Source organism: Megascapheus bottae, chromosome 7 (genome assembly GCF_031878675.1).
Source record: "Megascapheus bottae isolate mThoBot1 chromosome 7, mThoBot2.hap1, whole genome shotgun sequence".
NCBI lineage: Eukaryota > Metazoa > Chordata > Mammalia > Rodentia > Geomyidae > Megascapheus > Megascapheus bottae.
Window position 1 is genome coordinate 62081943 of NC_143515.1, and position 18964 is coordinate 62100906.

Sequence of the window (18964 nt, forward strand, 5' to 3'; positions counted from 1 at the left end):
TGGTACTGTGGGATGAACCTCTTATTTATTCCATTAAATAAAGGGAGACATATATTCTGTCCAAAAAAAATGGGGTGCCAGGACATTTGCACCTCACAGCGTTCCAGAGCAAGCTCACCATCATCTCCAGCTTCTCAAGACACGGCAAGGCATTGGTGCCTGCTTTGAGGGCCTCACCTATCAATGCCTCACTTTCCTCTGAAGGGGCCACCCTGAGTCCCGGGAAGGCCAGACCTACTCCATGGACCAGGGACGCTGAGTTGTGCATAGGTGGAATCTTGCCCCCTGCACCAGAAGCCTCTGCTTGACCCTGGCCTCCATGCACCCTGCTCCTGAAGCTTTGTCTTGAGCTCTATTGCAGATAGATTCTGCCTTCCAATTTGCAAGCCTGCTCAATTCACTCTCTCATTCCCCAGATCATTCTCTCATTCCCATAGACCATTCAGTGGGGAGTCAGCCAGTAAGGGGGCGTGGTTTGGGGGAGATTTACCACTTTCATGGGAGGACTCTCCCTGACTCTGCCCGTTGTGTGGTACACACACACACACACACACGTACTAGAACTTGAACTCAAGGCCTGTGTCATCTTTTAGCTTTTTCTCTCAAGGCTGGCACTCCTCAACTTGACTCCTGGCTCCACTCACAGATTTTTTTTTTCTGGGTAATTGGAGGTAGGAGTCTCACAGACTTTCTTGCCTGGGCTGGCTTGGAACCATGATCCTCAGATCTCAGTTTCTTGAGTAGCTAGGATGACAGGCTCAAGCAGTTACGCGCAGCTCCTCCCTGCCTCTTAAAGGTCTGGCAGCTCTCCCTGGGTAAGCATCATGGCTAAGGGACGGGAAAGGGTACATGAGTGGGGTGAAGTCTTCTGTGCAGGTCTCAGCCACCCACTGACTGACTCACCTACGGTGGTCCCCTCCCCTAGGCCTTGTCAATAAGATCAGGGTCTTACCTAGCATGTAGCTTAGGTTCCTTTAAACTCCAGAATGTTCCTCAAATAAGACATGATGTATATATAAAAAAAAATAGAATTCGTTTTCTAGCCAAGTGCAGGTGGCTCCCGCCTGTCATCCTAGCTACTCAGGAGGCTGAGATCTGAGGACTGCAGTTTAAAGCCAGCCTGGGTAGGGAAGTCCATGAGACTTATCTTTAACTTTTCAGAGACAATGCCCAGGACCAGAGTTCAAGCACCAAGGACCAACAACAAAATCATTTTCTGCCTTTGGTGAGAAAGTTTCATATGTGCCAAGAAAAGTTAGCAAGATTCCAACTCAAAAACAAAATATAAACAAAAGTGTTAGGGCATAGCTTGAATGGCAAAATCCTTATAAGATGTTGAGCTCAATTCCCAGGACTATGAACTAAAAAAATGAGTAAGTAAAAGAATAAATAGGGGCTGGCAGTTTGGCCTAGTGATAGAATGCTTGCCTCGCATGCACAAAGACCTGGGTTCAATTCCTCAGTACCACATACACACAAAAAAAGGCCAGGAGTGGTACTGTAGCTCAAGTGGTAAAGCTCTAGCCTTGAGAAAGCCCAGGGACAATGTTCAGGCCCTGAGTTCAAGCCCCCAGGACTGGCAAGAAGAAAAGAATAAATAAATCAGGCAACTTTTTAGTTTTTGAAATGCACACACACACACACACACACACACACATATAATCACACAAAATTTATACATGAGGGCATATGGCAACATTTTTCATAGGATCTAAAAACAGACTCAACTAAATACCCATCAGGAGATTAACTGACAAAATGTGTTTTATCTAGACAATGTAAATTTCTCTGGCAGTACAAAATCATAAACTAATGACCTTATGCTGCATTATGGATCATCCTTGAAAATAGTATGCTGAGTAAAAGAAGACAGACAGGTACACACACACACACAGAGGCAAAGTCAAATGCCAAATATCATGATTCCATTTAATTGAATGTCCAGTATAGGTTAAGACCATACAAATGGAAAGTAGATTACTGTAAGAAGTTTTTTCTTGCCAGATACTACAAGCTCATGCCTGAAACCCTAGCTACTTGGAAAGCTGAGAATAGGGGGATCAAGGTTTCAGGCCAGTGTTAATGTAACCACACAGCTGGGCACAGCGGGCACACCTGTCACCTTAAGCCACATAGGAGCCTGAGATCAAGAAAATGGCAGTTCCAGGGAAGCCTGGGCAGAAAAATCTCCTAGACTCTATTTCAATGGGAAAAAGCTGGGTGTTATGGCACACAACTTTTATTCCAGCTAAGCTGGAAGGCTTAAAAATAGTAGATCACAGCTGGGCCTGGTGGCTTACACCTGTAATCCTAGCTACTCAGGAAGCTGAGATCTGAGGATCGTGGTTCAAAGCTAGCCTGGGCACTAAAATGTCTGTGAGACTCTTATCTGCAATAAATCACCAGAAAACTGGAAGTGGCACTGTGGCTCAAGGGGTAAAGCAGTAGCCTTGAGCTGAAGAGCTCAGGGACAACACTAGGCCCACAGTTCAAATCCCACGACTGACCAAAAAAACTAATAGTAGATCATGAGAGCAGGCACATGCCCTGGCAGGAAGCAAGATCCCTTCTCAAAGATAACCAGTATAAAAGTGGGCTAAATAGGCTGGGAGTTTGGCCTAGTGGTAGAGTGCTTCACACATGAAGACCCGGATTCAATTCCTCGGTACCATATACACAGAAAAAAGCCAGGAGTGGTGCTGTGACTCAAGTGGTAGAGCTCTAGCCTTGAGAAAACCCAAGGACAGTGCTCAGGCCCTGAGCCCAAGCCCAGGATTGGCAAAAAGGAGGGGCTAAATAACTGGGCACAGTGGCTTACATCTCGTAATTCAGATTACTTAGAAGGCAAACATCTGAGAATTCTTATTCAAAGCCAGCGCAGGCAGGAAAGTCCATGAAAACACTTATCTTCAATTAACAAGCAAAAAGCCAGAAGTGAAGCTGTGGCTCAAGAGTAGAACAGGAGACTGAATTGAAAAGGCTAAGGGATAGGACCCAAGCCCTAAATTTAAGCCCCAGTACCACCATACATACACACACACACACACACACACACACACACACACACACACACACACACACACACACACAGAAATAAGCTAGAGGAGAGGGCTCAGTGGTAGAGCACCTGCTCCCCTTTTGCCTGATTGTATGTTCTGGTTATCGCACACTGGCTGATGGCCATTGGGTTTTTGTCTTGTTTTGAGCAGTGCTGATGGGACCGCACCCACACAAGCTTGTGCTTGAATCTGTATCTTTAGTTCTCAACTACACACCCGGGAGTATGATGGTGGAGCTATGACATAACTTTATGTGTAACTTGATGAGACACTGCCATGCCATTTCCCAAAGTAGCTGTCCTTGGCATGTTATCCTCGGCAACAGGCAAGTGTTCCATCTTCGTGTGTATGCCGACCTCCATGCCAAAATGTTTCATTTTCTGGTGGAAATTTTATCATAATGTATGATAGGGACAAAGTGGCTTTCTTAGGGGGCTTTGATTTGCATTTTCTTCAGGGCTCATGGTGGAAGCCATGTTTTCACATGCTTAGTGGCCCCTTGTGGAGTTAGAGGCGTGTCCATTCTCCAGCTTGGCCCATGCCAGCAGCGGGACATGTCTCTACTGCTGAATTACAACCATCCTTTGCATACTAGATCTTTATCAGATGCAGGATTTACAAATATTGCAGCTCAGTCTTCAAGGAGAAATACTTTCTTGACAGTGATCTTTGTCATACTATTTTTTTTTTTTTTGCCAGTCCTGGGAACTGAACTCAGGGCCTGAGCACTGTCCTCGGGCTTTCTCAAAGCTAGAGCCCTACCACTTGAGCCACAGCACCACTTCTGGCTTTTTTCTATATACGTGGTACCTAAGAATCGAATCTGGGTCTTCATGTATGCTAGGCAAGCACTCTACCACTAGGCTAAACTCCCAGCCCTATTTAATTTTGACAAAGTCCAACTTACCTTTTTTTTGGTTGTATGGGTGTTTTGTTTTTTAAGTTGTCTACTTAGAAATGCAAAGGAGTTGCTATTCAACAAAGCAATTTATGAATGCAATGCACCTTGATCAGTGTTACCGCTTTCAACACGCTCCCCACTCCTCCCAACCCACCTCTTCCCTTACATTTTTTTAACTTTGTAGGATATACATTGAATTTTTTTTTGCTTTATTTTTTTATTGTAATTAGTAAAAGGGTTACATGATATCTGCCAGATAGAAGGTGCATTAATTCACATACATTGATACCCTTTCACATGTCTTGGTATACATTGAATTTTGACTGAGTTGCTCCCTCCTCTCTTCTCTTCATCTGGCTCCCTGTCCTTGACCCTCACCTCACTCCTTTCAAGTACCCTAATGTTTGTCTTGTTGACCTTTGATTCAGACTTTCAAAGAAATTACACTGTTGAGTTCGCCCCTGAATCTATCTGAATCCTCTCAACAAATTTAAATTTTTTCTCTTTTTTTATTGTGATTAATAGAAGGGTTATATTATATATTTACTTAAAATTTATAAGTTAATTCTACCTTCCATTTTTGTTTTGTTTTGCCAGTTCTAAGGCTTGAACTCAGCCGACACCCTTGTCCATGGCTAATGCTCTACCACTTGAGATATGCCTCCAGTCCAGCATTTTGATGATTAATTGGAGATACAATCTCCAATCTGCTTGGGCTGGCTTCAAATCTCAGTCCTCCAAGTCTTATTCTCCTGAGTAGCTAGGATTATAAGTATGAGCCTCTAGCTCCAGACTTATATGTGCTTCTGATGTCATATCTCAGAAACCATTGCCAAATCCAAAGATTTGCACCTATATGTCTTCTAAGGGTCTCATACTGCCATGTGCAACTGCGTGTGTGTGTGTGTGTGTGTTTATGTTCTATAAAGATTATATGCCTTCACAAATGTATCTGTAATCTGTTGTATTTTTTGTGCTTAGTATAAAATTCACATTCATTTATTTGCACATGAATATACAATTGCATCAGCAGTATTTGTTCCAAAAAAAAAAAAAACTTTCATTATCAGTGAATGGTCCTAGTGTAACCGCCTACAGATATGTGGTCTATTTCTGGACTCAGTTCTATTCTGTTTTGTCTATAGGCCGATTCTATGCCAGCACTAGATAGCTTCGGTTGTTGTAGCTATACAAAGTAAAGCATAAGTAGGTTTTAAAGCTGGGAAGCATAAATCTCCATCCTCACACTTTCAAAACTGTTTTGCATGCTGGGCACCGATGACTCACGTCTGCAATCCTAGCTACTCAGAAGGCTGAAATCTGAGGATCACAGTTCAAAGCCAGCCCAGGCAGTAAAGTCCGTGAGACTCTTATCTCCAATTAACCTCTAGAAAACAGGAGGTGACACTGTGGCTCCAAGGATAGGGTGGTAGCCTTGAGCTGAAGAGCTCAGGGACAACACCCAGGCCCAGAGTTCAAGTCCCACAACTGACAGAAAAAAAAGTTATCTCCAATAAAAGCTATTCAGAAAAAGCCAGAAGTGGTGCTGGTGCTGTGGTTCAAGTAGTAGTGTGCTAGCCTTAAGCACAAAGAGACTCAGAGACAGCACCGAGACCCTGAATTCAAACCCCAAGACTGGCAAAAAGAAAAAAAAAGCTTATACCTTCCATTCATTTGAAATTTTGTTCCCTGCCCCTTTCTCCCCTATCTCTTTCTGGCCTATAAAGAACACAACTAGAAGCCAGTGGCTCATGCCTGCAATGCTCCCTACCTGGGAAGCTGAGAATGAGAGGATTATGGATTCAAGGCCAGCACGAGCAGAAAAGTCCATGAGACCCCATTTCAGTGGCATGCAGCTGTCACCCAGCAATGACAGGAAGCCTAAAATAGGCAGATCACGGTCCAGGGGCTTGTCTAAGCAGGAAACAAGATCCCATTCAAACAAACAAATAAACACAAAAACAAAAAGAGAGGGGCCGGGAGTTTGGCCTAGTGGTAGAGTGCTTGCCTAGCATGCATGAAGACCCGGGTTCAATTCCTAGGTACCACATACATAGAAAAAAAAGCCAGAAGCGATGCTGAGGCTCAAATGGTAGAGCTCTAGCCTTCAGAAAGTCCAAGGACAGTGCTCAGGCCCTGAGCTCAAGCCCAGGACTGGCAAAAAAAAAAAAAAAGAGGAGCAAGGCAAGAGGCATGGCTCACTGGTAGAGTACGTGCCTAGCAGGTCAAGGCTCTGCATTGAAACCTTAGGACTATGAGAAACAAAAGTAAATACAACAACACTATCATAAAATGTTTGTTTATATTCTCACTTCTCTGATTCAGTTGTACTGTTGTCTCTTAAAGTAGAAAACACTCCTCTCCCTCCCCTTCTTTCCCTCCCCCTCTCTCTGTCTGTCTCTCCCACATCCCCCCATCTCCCCTCCATCCCCCCCATCCCCCTATCTCTCCTCCATCCCATGGGCTTGTATGGCATTCTCTGTAAAGCTCAGAATCCACATTCATATAACCATGCTAAAGGCACCTATGTTCCCTTTCTGCCAATGTCTTGCTTCCTGAGCAAACCCTCTGATGGCTCTAAAAAAGACTGAAGTCCTCTGAGTCTCATATTCCTCATAAAGAACAAATTTAGGCCTTTGGCCAAATCTTTCCACTGTGGGTGAGGGGCTGTAAGAAATTTAACTCTTTCTAGACAATGCAAATAGCACCCAGCAATTACAAAATAAAAGCAAGAAGAAAACTAAATGGAGCACATGTAAGACTGAGAGGTGATTTTTTTTTTCATTTCTGGAAAGGAAAACTGTTTGTCTTGTTGAATTTATGATCAAGCTGCAATAAAGTAGGGTACCTGGTATACTGCTGTTTGTGCTACATCTCCAGTGCTTTTTTGCTTTTATTTTTTAGTTGATTATTTTTTAGATATCATCTCCCCCTCCCTTTCTTCTCCCCAACCTTGCAGGCTGGCCTCAGACTTCAATCCTCCTATCTATGGCCTCCTGAGTGGCAGGGATTACTGAGTCACACTACCATACCCATCTTCTTTGCCGAGATTAGTATCTTACTAACTTTGTTTTGCCCAGGTTGATCTCAAACTTCCAACCTCCTAATCTCTGCCTTTCAAGTAGCTATGATTACAGTAGAAGCCCTCACACCCAACCCAAGATCTTTCTGTTTCCAATCAGTACACTTTAGTGCAAAAGTAGCAAGAACAATCTGGTACTAGAGGGGCTTTCTAGTTATTTTACAGTTATCTTGAGGGCTATAGATTGGGTTCTAAGGGCCTGCTCTGCTTTAACTAGCTTTCTTAGAGCATACCCAAAGGTCCTCATAAAAGAGAAAGTCTCAGATGGAAATAACCATAGCTGAGAAACTTTGGAGAGACTGGATGTGTTTCATTGTAAACAGAAAGCATTATAGATACCAGGACCCTCTAAATCTTGTGCTTTGCATGGGGTAAAATGCAGCCTAGCTTTAATTTATAAATGCATTCTTCAAATACCAAGCCATGTTCAAATAGACAGAGTCTACCATGAGATGGGGAATTTAATATTATTACTTAATTCCCCAAAGGGAAGTAAAATGGGCAACACTGTGTGGCTGCAACCCCAGTTGTGAGGTTACGGCTGATTTAGAGGGAAAGGGGTATATTTTTAGCACGTGTTTCAGAGGATATCCAGTAATATGGCTGCCATTGGGGTCAGCTCTGATGACAAATAGCGCTGGCTACAAGGAGGAGCAGGTGGTGTGGTGCTAAACACGGTACGGGTGGGTCTCATTATTAAAATATTCTAGACTTGAAAGGTCAAGAGATGGAATCACCAAATACTGTGGCATAGTAGCCATGGAAGCCCAAGGCTGTGCTCTTCTAATCCACTTCAACGTTTCTGCCTGATTTTGTTTTTTAAGATTCTCTTTCTTCTTCCCAGCTTTGATCAACCACAATGCCTCTTTGAAGCAAGGGGGGAGGAGATGCTCCTGAGAGGGGATCCCTCTGTCCTTTGTCCCTCTTCTTCCTCGGCTTCAGTCTGGGCTTCATCCATGAAATCTTTCCTTGGGAGTTTGTCTTTCTTCATCTTTTGTAAGATCAGACTCCCAGAGAAGAGGTCAGAGGAGTGTGGCCCAGTGACCCAACAGTCTGCTTGGAAATGACCTTCAACCGGGCAATGTCAATCACCACAGACTTCCAAACAGCCAGTGATTCCTCATCTCCACAGGAGACCATCAGCCTTAAATGGACGCACATCACAAGAAAGCCTTCAGCTACACACAAGCCAAGAGCATCACAATAACCGCCACAGATTTGTTCAGACGTTACCCAGAAAAAGCACTCAAACTCTCTCCCAACTACTGACACATGGTGATAGAGACTATGAGGGTTTCATACAGGTCTAATTAGTAAATTAATAAATACAAGGATTTTTAAGGTGAGCAAGAAATGGGTGAGGTATCTTAAAGTTAATTTTTGCCCTCCAAGCCACATAGTACATCCCCCGGCTATGTGGTCCAGTAGTATAGTCATCTCTTACCCACAGCAATGTTCATTTGAAATTTGGACATTATAACCAAGAAGTTGAATTTTAAGTTGTATTTGATATCATTTCACTTACATTTCAATTATTATCCTATTATTTCTATACAATTAGTTCATGTTAATAAAAGTGGATTAAACAAAAAAGACATCAAAATTCAGATGTAAGAACTCAGCAAAACCTAAGTAGGAAGGAAGAAAATTTTAAAAAGAAAATTGTTCAAGAAAAACACAGTCATTGAAGACAAATGACAGAGGAGAAAGTCATGAAAGATTGGGGGGACATGAGCTGTTTTTTTTTTCCAGTTCTGGGGCCTGGGTACTATCCCTAAGCCTCTTTGTGCTCAAGGCTAGTGCTTTACTACTTGAGCCACAGCACCATTTCCAGCCTTTTCTGAATAGTTAATTGGAGATAAGAGACTTTCCTGCCCAGGCTGGCTTCAAACTGTGATCCTCAGATATCAGCCTCCTGAGTAGCTGGAATTGCAGGTGTGAACCACTGGTGCCCAGTTGGTAAATGTACCTTGTATTTGGGGAAAGGAGATGGGAGAGGAGAAGGTGGGATGAGAATGACAGCTGACTGTCATCAGACATGATGGAATCTAGAACACAGTGGAATAGCTTCATTTAAATGACAAAAAGGAAAATAACAAATCTCAGCCCAGCATTCTATGTTCAGTGAAAATACAGTTCCACATGTGGATAAAATCAGTGTTTAATGACACAAAAACTGAGAAAATAGGTTATAAACAGATCTAAAACATAAGACATAGACTGTTTTGTTTATACATGATTACAACCTTTGAAGTTTTGGTAAGTTGAAGTTGTCCTAGACGGAAGCCTAAATCTATAAGATGACATGAAAGGTAAGCTAAATATACAAGGCAATGCTTCTTATTTTCTTAGAAGAAGCTTAAATGTTTAAACAAAAGTAACAGAAATAACCAGGCACAGTGGTTATACCTATAATTCTCAAAGGCTGAAATCAAGAGGATTCTGTTTTGAGATCAGCTGGTAAAAAAAGTTCAAAGGATTTTTTTATTTTAATCAATAGTTGGGCACATAACCTGTCATCTCAGCCCTGTAGAAAATATAAATTGGATGATTGCTGTCTAGCCCAATAAGGGTTTGAAGGAATACCCTACTCAGTAAATTTTAAAAAAAGGAATATGGTTTAAGTAGTAGGCTATTGACCCAATAAGTACAAGGCCCAGAGCTCTAATTCCAGTGCAACAAAAAAAGTCATATTATGAGACAAATAACACAGGTAGGAGAAAAACATCAAAAATAGCACAAAGAAATGAGAGAAGTAGAGGAATTGTTACATTTAAAGCTATTAAACTATTTATGAAATGTTATGATACGTGTTAGCGATGTCACCTGAAGGTTTCATATTGCAATTATTAAAAAATAAAGCAAAGAAGCATAGCTAAAAACTAGTAAAGATCCAAGTGCTCATAGCTAAGTATGAGGATCATATTTTAAAGCCAGCCCAGGCAGGTAAATCTGTGAGACTCTTTATTTCCAACTAACCAGAAAAAAGCCAGAAGTAGGGCTGTGGCTCAAGTGGTAGAGTGCCAGCCTTGAGATCAAAGCTAAGGGATAGTGCCCAGAGCCTGAGTTCAAGTCCCTGTATAGCCACAAAAGATCATTAAATTGTTTTAATAGTAGAGGAGATATTTTTTTTTGCCAGTCCTGGGCCTGAGCACTGTCCTTGGGCTTTCTCAAGGCTAGAACTCTACCACTTGAACCACAGCATCACTTCTGGCTTTTTTTCTATGTATGTGGTACCAAGGAATCGAACCCAGGGCCTTCATGCATGCAAGGCAAGCACTCTACCACTAGGCCAAACTCCCAGCCCCAAAGAGGAAAATTTTTTAAAAAAGGAATATGAAAATAATTATTAATCTAAGAGAAGACAGGAAGAGAACAAAGAATGTATGGCAGAAGTAGAAATAGAGCAAGAAGATTCACAAACCAAACCCACCAGAAATTTCATCCAGTTGAAGAGACTACACACGACACTTTTAGAAAGGATAAAAAGGAGCAGCCACATTCACTTTTTCTTTCTTGACAGTGCTGGAGTTTCAACTGAGGGTTTTCATGTAGTTACTCTACTGCTGAGCCATGCCTCTGGCTTTCTTTTGCACTGGCTGCTTGGGAGACAAGGTTTTGCTTCCTGTCTGAGTGCTCACCTCACCCACCTGACATCATCACTGTGATGACAGGCTGCTGGAGTCTCATGGACTTTTCTATTTGGCCTGGCTTAGCTCAAGATTCTCCTGAGCTCAGCCCCTCCAAGAAACTAGAATGACAGGCATGAGCTATCAGCTCCTGGCAACAGCCAAATTCTATGTGCCCCTTACAAGATGTGCACTTTATTCTGTTCTTTGGAGGTGGAATTTATTCAAGTTTTCACTATTTTCCCTTATCTTCTACATTCCCCTTCATCTTTTTTTTCCTACTTGCTCCATGAGTTTCTGTGAGAATATTGAAACCTTCAATTAAAATCTTCTATTCTCACAAACATCAAAGTTTCTAAGCATGCTAGTTGTGGTAATGGAAGCACAGGAAAACAATGAAAGAGAGTTCTTGTGGTGTGAAAGGGGTTCCAAAATATGAGTAAGATTTTGTTGTAAGTGTTATGAAAGCCATTTTAATTAATGAGCATTAAAGAGAGGATTGCTATTGTTCTCATACACTCACTACGATAAATTTTCAGATTCTAAATAAGTAAATAAAATTTCCCATTCTCTATTCTATCAATATTTTTTCTTTTTGTAGTATGTTTTTCAAATCTTTGTTATTACACTTACATATGTTACAGGCTGGTTGGTATATCCTTTTGATTAGGTGGCATTTCTCTCATTGCACGTTTTCCTCTCTATCAATGATTATATTCATTTTTATTGAAAGATTTTACTAACACTAATTTTACATCATATTTCAAATGTCATGTTTGACAATACCCACGAAGGGAATCTCAATATGCAATCACTGGCACACAGATTTTAGAACATAATTAAAATTAAGCTGAGAGTTTCTATGTCATAGACACATATCAATCTACATAATATAACATTATGTCTATATAAATCCCATCATAGATTTTTATGCCTATGTAGTTATATTTGTATCTCCAAGACCGTGTCAATAATCTTGGGTACCTGAATATTGAGTTATCACACCTGTATTGTTTGGATCCAATATCCATATATCAAGGAGACCGTGCACCTTTTGATCCTTTGGTCTTGACTTATCTTGCTCATCATGATTTGCTCTAGTTTAATCTACTTTCCAGCAAATGCCATTATTTGATCTTGTCTGTTGGCTATGTAGAATTCCATTGTATATATGTACCACATTTTCTGTATCCATTCATCTGTAGTGGGACATCAGGGTTGTTTCCATTGCTTGGCTACTGTGAATACTGCAGTGTATTATATCCATTTTTCATGAACCCTCAATGGGGATTTTTCTGCAGAACACATTTGTCGTCTCAGTTTGCTTATTGGCTTGTGAGGTGCTGGGGTTTGAACTCAGCTTTTTGTCTGAGCCAGACTCAGACAGTGATCCTCTAGTCCTCTCACATAGCAGGGATGACACACCTAGCTTGTTTATTGAGATAGGATCTCACTGATATTTTCTTCCCCTGGCTCTCCTCAAACTAAGATTCAAACTTCCATCTCTCTAAACAAGAGATGGCTGCCTCTACCATCCCTCATTCTTTTGGGGGTATTTATTGACAGCCAACCATGAATACCAACTATGTGGTATTCACTGACCTAAGCACTGTAAGCCCAGTAGTGATGAGAACAAAATTCCTGCCCTGGTGGTGATGGTCTTAACAAGGCAGTATGTTAATGTGAACACACATGTTTCACTTAACATCAGAAACGATTATTTTCCTTAAGGGTTATGCCAGCATAAGCTCAGAAGCAGCCTGGTTTTTACTTGCCTTGCCAGAAATCAAAGAGAGGGAGGTGGGTGTGTCCTCCTCAAGAACTGAGGCTCCTCTGGTCCCCACTGTACACCCCCTTCTTCCTTTCCTTGTGCCGTGGTCCTGCCATCCTGAGCTGTCCGCCATGGCAGTTGCATCCCCAGGGAGAACTCCAGATGCCTATTGGATATACACTTGTCCAGCCAAGGTTAACTGGAGCACGAGCCACTGCCGAGAGGGGATGTGCCATTCCGAGCTGGTGCAGGAAGAAGCCAACAAAGAGAAGAGCACAGCCTAGGAAGCCACAGAGAAGGAGCACTTGGTGTGTCCCAGGAACAGCACAGCTGCTTAGCAGGGAATGTCTCACACCTGTCATCCTAGCTGCTAGGGAGGCTGAGATCTGAGGATCAAAGTTCAAAGCCAGCCTGGGCAGACAAATCCAACAAACTCTTATTTCCAAGTAACCATCAAAAGGTGAATGTAGACATATGGCTCCAGTGACAGAGTACCCAATTTGAGGGGAAAAAAAGCTCAGCACAAAATGTGGGGCTGGGAGTTTGGCCTAGTGGCAGAGTGCTTGCCTAGCATGCATGAAGACTCAGGTTTGATTCCTTGGCACCACATACATACATACATGATGCTCATGCCCCAGGACTGGAAAAAAAAAGGAAAGTGTGAGTCCTTGAGTTAAGCTTATGTGGTAAGGCTTAAGCCATGCAGAGCGGTAGCTGCATGTGTAGCTACTTGCAGCTAAAATCATCCTCTGTGACACAGCATCCCAAAGACTCCTCATGATGAAGACTATGCCTGGGAATCTTTGCAATAAGCCACCCCACTCCCAGAGCTTCCTGCCAAGAAATTCTTCCACAAACTAATGAAATGCTCCTTCTTTGGGGTTGGGTGCCCTCCGTCTGCCCTTTCCTTTTCCTCAGCTTTGTTCCTTTAGACAACTACTGGAAGATACGTGGTACACCGAAATCATGCTAGCATTACCAAAAGCATTTTATAAGGCTATATGATGTGGACTGGAGATACTGGAGAGAAACGATGCTTTGAAGTAAAGCATGTTTCCTAGAGCTGAATAACACACAAGGACCCACTTAGCCATTGTGTCATTCATCAACAGTGCATTGCTGAGTGCCAGTGGGTTTCTTTCCTTTCCATCCCTTCCCTTGATTACATTCAAAAGAACTCAAAACAAACAAGGAATGTTAATGACTAAGTATATTCATTCTTTTGTCCAGTGCCTCCAGCTCTGAAGAATCAATACAATTTATTTTCTGAATTCACCCACTTAGTTTCCCAAGGAGATGGCATGGAAGGATCATTAGGACTTGGGGAAAATATTCTTTCACTGTCAGCTGGGTGTCCTGAAGCAGCGTTGCCCAGATGGTCCTGGGAACTGGAAGCAACCATCAAGTGTCTTGGGAACAACAAGCAGTGATGACTGCATGGAACAGAGAAGCCCCATCGATTCCCCTCAAGTACAGAGAGCAAAAAAAGCATCACCTGAATGGAAAGAGGAGATGTGGGCAAATGCAGTCATAATACTCAATGTTCATCTGGGAAAATGGAGGGAAAGGGCTGGGTTGGGAGAGAGCTAGGGGAGAATAATGAAAGGGATGACGCTGACCAGATCACATGGTAGTCACAAACAGACATGGTGAATTCAAGCCCTCTTAACAACAACTAAAAGATAACAGGAAAAAAAGTTAACCCATGTGGCAGCCAAGATGGTTTTACAAATGCCACTTCCTTGCTGGAGTTGCCTCACACATAGAACTGTATCTGTCTTTCCCGGACTCACCAGATAATCTTGTTTTGTGAGTGCCAACAGTTCCATTGCCATTTTTCTATGTAAAGATTATTTACAAGTAAACTTTTCCACTCATCATGGATGAGTCCAGACCAGATATGATCATAAACACTCCAAATGGAACTTGAATCAAGTTGCTCTGCCGCCTGGGTTGATGATGACTGGTGAGAGAGGCCATGTTGTGTGCACACTGGGGACAGGCTCTATAAGCACCAAAGTGACCAGATCTGAGTGTCACACACTTCTGGGGGGCCGGGAAGAGCAGAATTCCCAGTCACTCCGATCTGCACTTTGTTGATTTCTTTTACTGCATACATACCCATCCACAGGTTGAAGGGTAAAACTTTAAATACTGAACTCTTACCTGTTCTCTCAATTTACCTCCCCAGCCAGAGTTAATCATGAAAATAACTTTCTTCCAAATATGAATCATAAAGCTCCTCACATCTCCCATGTCAACCATATAGTTCTGCTGACATTTTTTTCCTAGAGCATTTATAATTTTTTGACACTTTCCTTGGCTTATAATCAAAAAGTAAAGTTCAAAAAAAGGGTAAAACACAATATGAGACAGAGACCAACAAACTCAATGAAAGCTAGTCTCCAGAATATTCTACCTTTCTAGGCAGGAGAAAAGCAAGCAAAAAAATTGCTCATCTCCGCAAAATTATGTACCTTTTTCTCCTGTATGGGACTGAGAAGCTTCTTAATTGTGGCCTCTCAATACTGTATACTGGAGACAGTTAAAATAGTATAAATCAGTCAGGTGCCAGTGGCTCACACCTGTAATCCTAGCTACTCAGGAGGCTGAGTTCTGAGGATGGCAGTTCGAAGCCAGCTGGGAAACAGAAGTCCCTTGAGACTCTTATTTCTAATTACCCACTCAAAGATCAGAAGTGGTACTGTGGCTCCAGTGATAGAGCACTAGCCTTAAACACAAGAGGCTCCCGGAGAACACCCAGGCCGTGAGTTCATGCCCCACAACCTTCAAAAACAATTAGAAATCGAGCTAGAAGCTGGTGGTTCATGCCTGTCATCCTGAATCCTCGCTACTCAGGAGGCTGAGCTCTGAGGATGTTTGGGAGCCAACCTAGGCAGGAACATTCTTGAGATGCTTTTTCTCCAGCTAAAACCAGCAAAAAAAAGTCAGGTATGGTTCATGTGGTAGAACACCAACCTCAAGTGCAAAAGCCAACTAAGAACACAAGGCCCTGAGTTCAAGCCTAGTACCAGTACACACACACATACACACACACACCATAATTAAAAATTGAGTTCTATAAAGAATAGTGCTGGTTAGAAAAGAAAAATATTGTGAATATACTTAATGCAACTGAATTGTATATTTTAAATGGGTTACAGTGGAATTTTATGTCTGTTTTACCACAACAAAAAAAAGTTTTAATTAGAAAAAAATCACAGCATGTTTAAAAAAAAGTTGCATAATAGTCAAAAAATTTAAACTAACTTTCTATCATGGATTGTGAGTAAACCAAGCACTTTCAGAGTTGACAAGATGAAACTTACGAGAACCACACTTAACTCTGTTTCTCAGAGGCCCGCGGGCTGAGGACACTCGTGCTTTCGCTTTCTCAACCAGAAAAAGAGTCTATCTGATGATTGACACAACCAGGGATCCCAAGTTTCAAATGTGGTTTCACTCCGTTTCTGAACTCTGCTTGTTCGCTGGCCTCACTGTGGGTACTTCTCGCCACAGTTAGTTGCCTATCTAAATCCATGACATTATTTTATATTGAGAAATACAATTTTTCCAGGTGTCAGTGACTCACACTTATAATCTTAGCTTCTCAAGAAACTGAAATCTGAGGACTGAGGTTCAAGGACAGCCTGGATAGGAAAGTCGATGAGACTCTTTTCTCCAGTGAACTAGCAAAAGAAAACTGGAAATATAAGTATGGCATAAAGGTAGGCTTTAAGAAACAAAGAACAACAACAACAAAAAAGTTCAAGCCTCAGTACTGAGAAACAAAAAAAGAAAAAGAAAAGAAATACAATTTTAGTCTATGTGAGATCATCATACTTGCATAGTTTGAAATGCCTTTTCTATGAGCACATTGTGCCAGTCATATAGGGTAACATAGAGAAACTATCAAGACGTGTACAGCCAGCCGCGCCCGGTTCAGCTCCCCTCTTCCTTGACCCAGCGTGTGGATTGGACCCATAGCCGGGGAATGACGGTGGAGCGTGTGGGCACTGCCCTGTCCTCACTGAGATGCAAATGTCCAGCCACCAGATGGCCACCACCAAGTGGCTCCCAGCCTCTTCGTCTTCTCTCCCGCTGCCTTCGGTAATCTGGAGAATCTGGTCTTTGGCAAAGAATTCCAAGCAAAGATCTTCCCAAGATTCTCCTCAGCCTCCTGTTGGTGCTTTTGGCATCCGGCCTCACTCACCAAGTCTGTGCATCTTCTCCATGGCTGGTCTCTACTGCATCACCAAGATCTCCTCTGCTCTATACCAGGCAACAGCTCCAATCCTGCACCAGCCAAGGTGACAGGCCAGGGTGAAAAGAGAAGCTAACCCTGAGGGTTCAATAAACTTGACTGTCTTTGTTAGGTAAGCACTCTACCACTAGGCCAAACTCCTGGCTTGATTGTCTTTGTTTAAAAACAAACTGTAGCAAGAGATTCCGAGAACTAAGGCGATGATCCTGTTCATTGCATTCCAGGGACATGCCGCTGGGGAAATGTGTCTCTCATGTGCCTCAGAAATGCCTGACTACAACCAGAGAGGAAAAGAAACCATTGGACTTCCTGCCCGGCATGGCCTTAGTTTACAACCGGCCAGTACGTGATGAAAGTCTGCCCTTCTTTCCACATAAGTTGTTTTTCCAACTAAGAATTATTGCCCTGGCCCAGATGTGCTGGCAGCTGGGGCAGGGAGGACCCTTCACAGGTGATGCAGCCCCCAGCCCATAAACTTTACACAACTTGTGTACTGCTGCTCCCCATCCAATGCTGGACCTCTCACATGCTCTCCCACACTCGGCCACTACCAAGCAGCAGTGCTTTCCTGACACACTTGAAAGGGAATGGAGGTGATATCAACCCAAACTTAGGGGAGCCTTGGACTTCAGAAGCAAGAGCAAGATGAATTACTTATTTTTCTCCTCCCCACAGAAACACAGCCTGCTTTGACCAGAAATAGCTCCAGAGGGGAAGTGGCCCGGGGCATCTGGCTCCCAGCAGAAATCAGTTGTGATCTCTGAGCGAGGGTGGGGAGTTGCCTTCAACTTTTAGCTTCTCATTGTGCTGTTCTGGAAGGTGAAAGCTTTCTTTTCTCCTGGCTGTTTCAATGCACAGCCATTTCTCTTATGAGAGTTGTCACAGTGCCCCCCCCCATTACATTTCTCCGGGAAGTGGTGTGATAATCCAGGCAGGGGATGTTATGGGGCTAAGCGCACATCCAGGCATCCCTAGGGCCATTCGACCCAGTTCACATATCAGAGCCTTCCTGTGAAAAGCAAAGCCTGCCTCCTGTCTTGGAAGTCAGAAGGGAGGACAGGGATAGGAGGCCTCTGTGTGGCATTCTCAGCCCTCACCAATCTCTCTGTGCCTGTCTCTGTCTCTCTCTCTCTTTCTCACTCGCACTATCACTCTCTTCCGTTTTCTTCCCTCCCCTTCTTTCTTTCTTTTCTCATGGTAGTACTGTATTCTGAACTCATGTTCTCATGTTTCCTGGGCAGGCAGCCTACCATCTGAGCCACCACCCATATCTATTTCGTTATACTCATTATTTTTATTTTTATTTTTTTGTCAGTCATGAGGCTTGAACTCTGGGCCTAGGCTCTGTCTGAGCTCTTCAGCTCAAGACTACCACCCTACCTCTTGACCCACAGCCCCACTTTCCATTTTCTAGGGATTAGAGATAAGAGTCTCAAGTTCTTTAGTGCTTTGAACTTCGAGCCTCAGCTCTCAACCTCCTGAATAGCTAAGATTACATGTGTGAGCCACTGCACCCTGCTTTCCATTATTTTTATTTTTTATAGAGTCTCTCACTTTTGACTGGGGCCAGTCTCAGAATGTGATCCTGCCTTCTGCCTCCCACAGAGCTGGGATTATAGATTGTAGACCACACCCAGCTTGTTCTTTGAATCTTGTTAGAATCTTGCAAACATTTTCGCCCAGACTTGACTGGAACTGTAGTCCTCCTATCTCTGCCTCCTAAGCAGCTGAGGTTACAGGCATGAGCCACCATACCACGCTTTCTCATTTCAACTTTGGGTAAAACCTGGAAGATCAGCAGTATTCTACTCTACTTTTTCAGTTGTTTTCTGGTAAAGTGCAATGACCATGCTCTTGAGAGGATTCCATGGTTGCTCCTCCCTCACCTCCCTGTGAGGTCCAGAGGGTCCCAGAAGCTTCCGTCACAGAAGTGTGAGAGGGTAAAGGTGAGGTTCGCTGGAGGATATTTTCAGTGAAACATCCACATGTTAACAGTGGAGATAACCATAGAACTTGCATCACGTTGCACAAGGAGGTAATCATACGAACCTGGCAGGCCACATGAAAACCGGAATTGGCCAGCGAACAGGAAAAGCATCAGCGTTTGCTTCCAAAGCCGGGAATCACTTTAACTTCCCTGTGCCCTGAAACCACACAACACATACATGGAGCGAGGTAGGGCTTCGGGCATTCCATGAGCCATCATTCTCCACTTAGACGCAATGGCTGTTCAAAAGTAACTTCTCTATTCCCAATTC

General features: G+C 43.0%; 1 pseudogene; it reads left to right on the forward strand.

Moving 5' to 3' along the window:
- The first annotated feature begins 16477 nt into the window (after positions 1-16477).
- Positions 16478-16782, forward strand: LOC150060901 (dolichyl-diphosphooligosaccharide--protein glycosyltransferase subunit KCP2 pseudogene; annotated as a pseudogene).
- The last annotated feature ends 2182 nt before the right edge of the window (positions 16783-18964 follow it).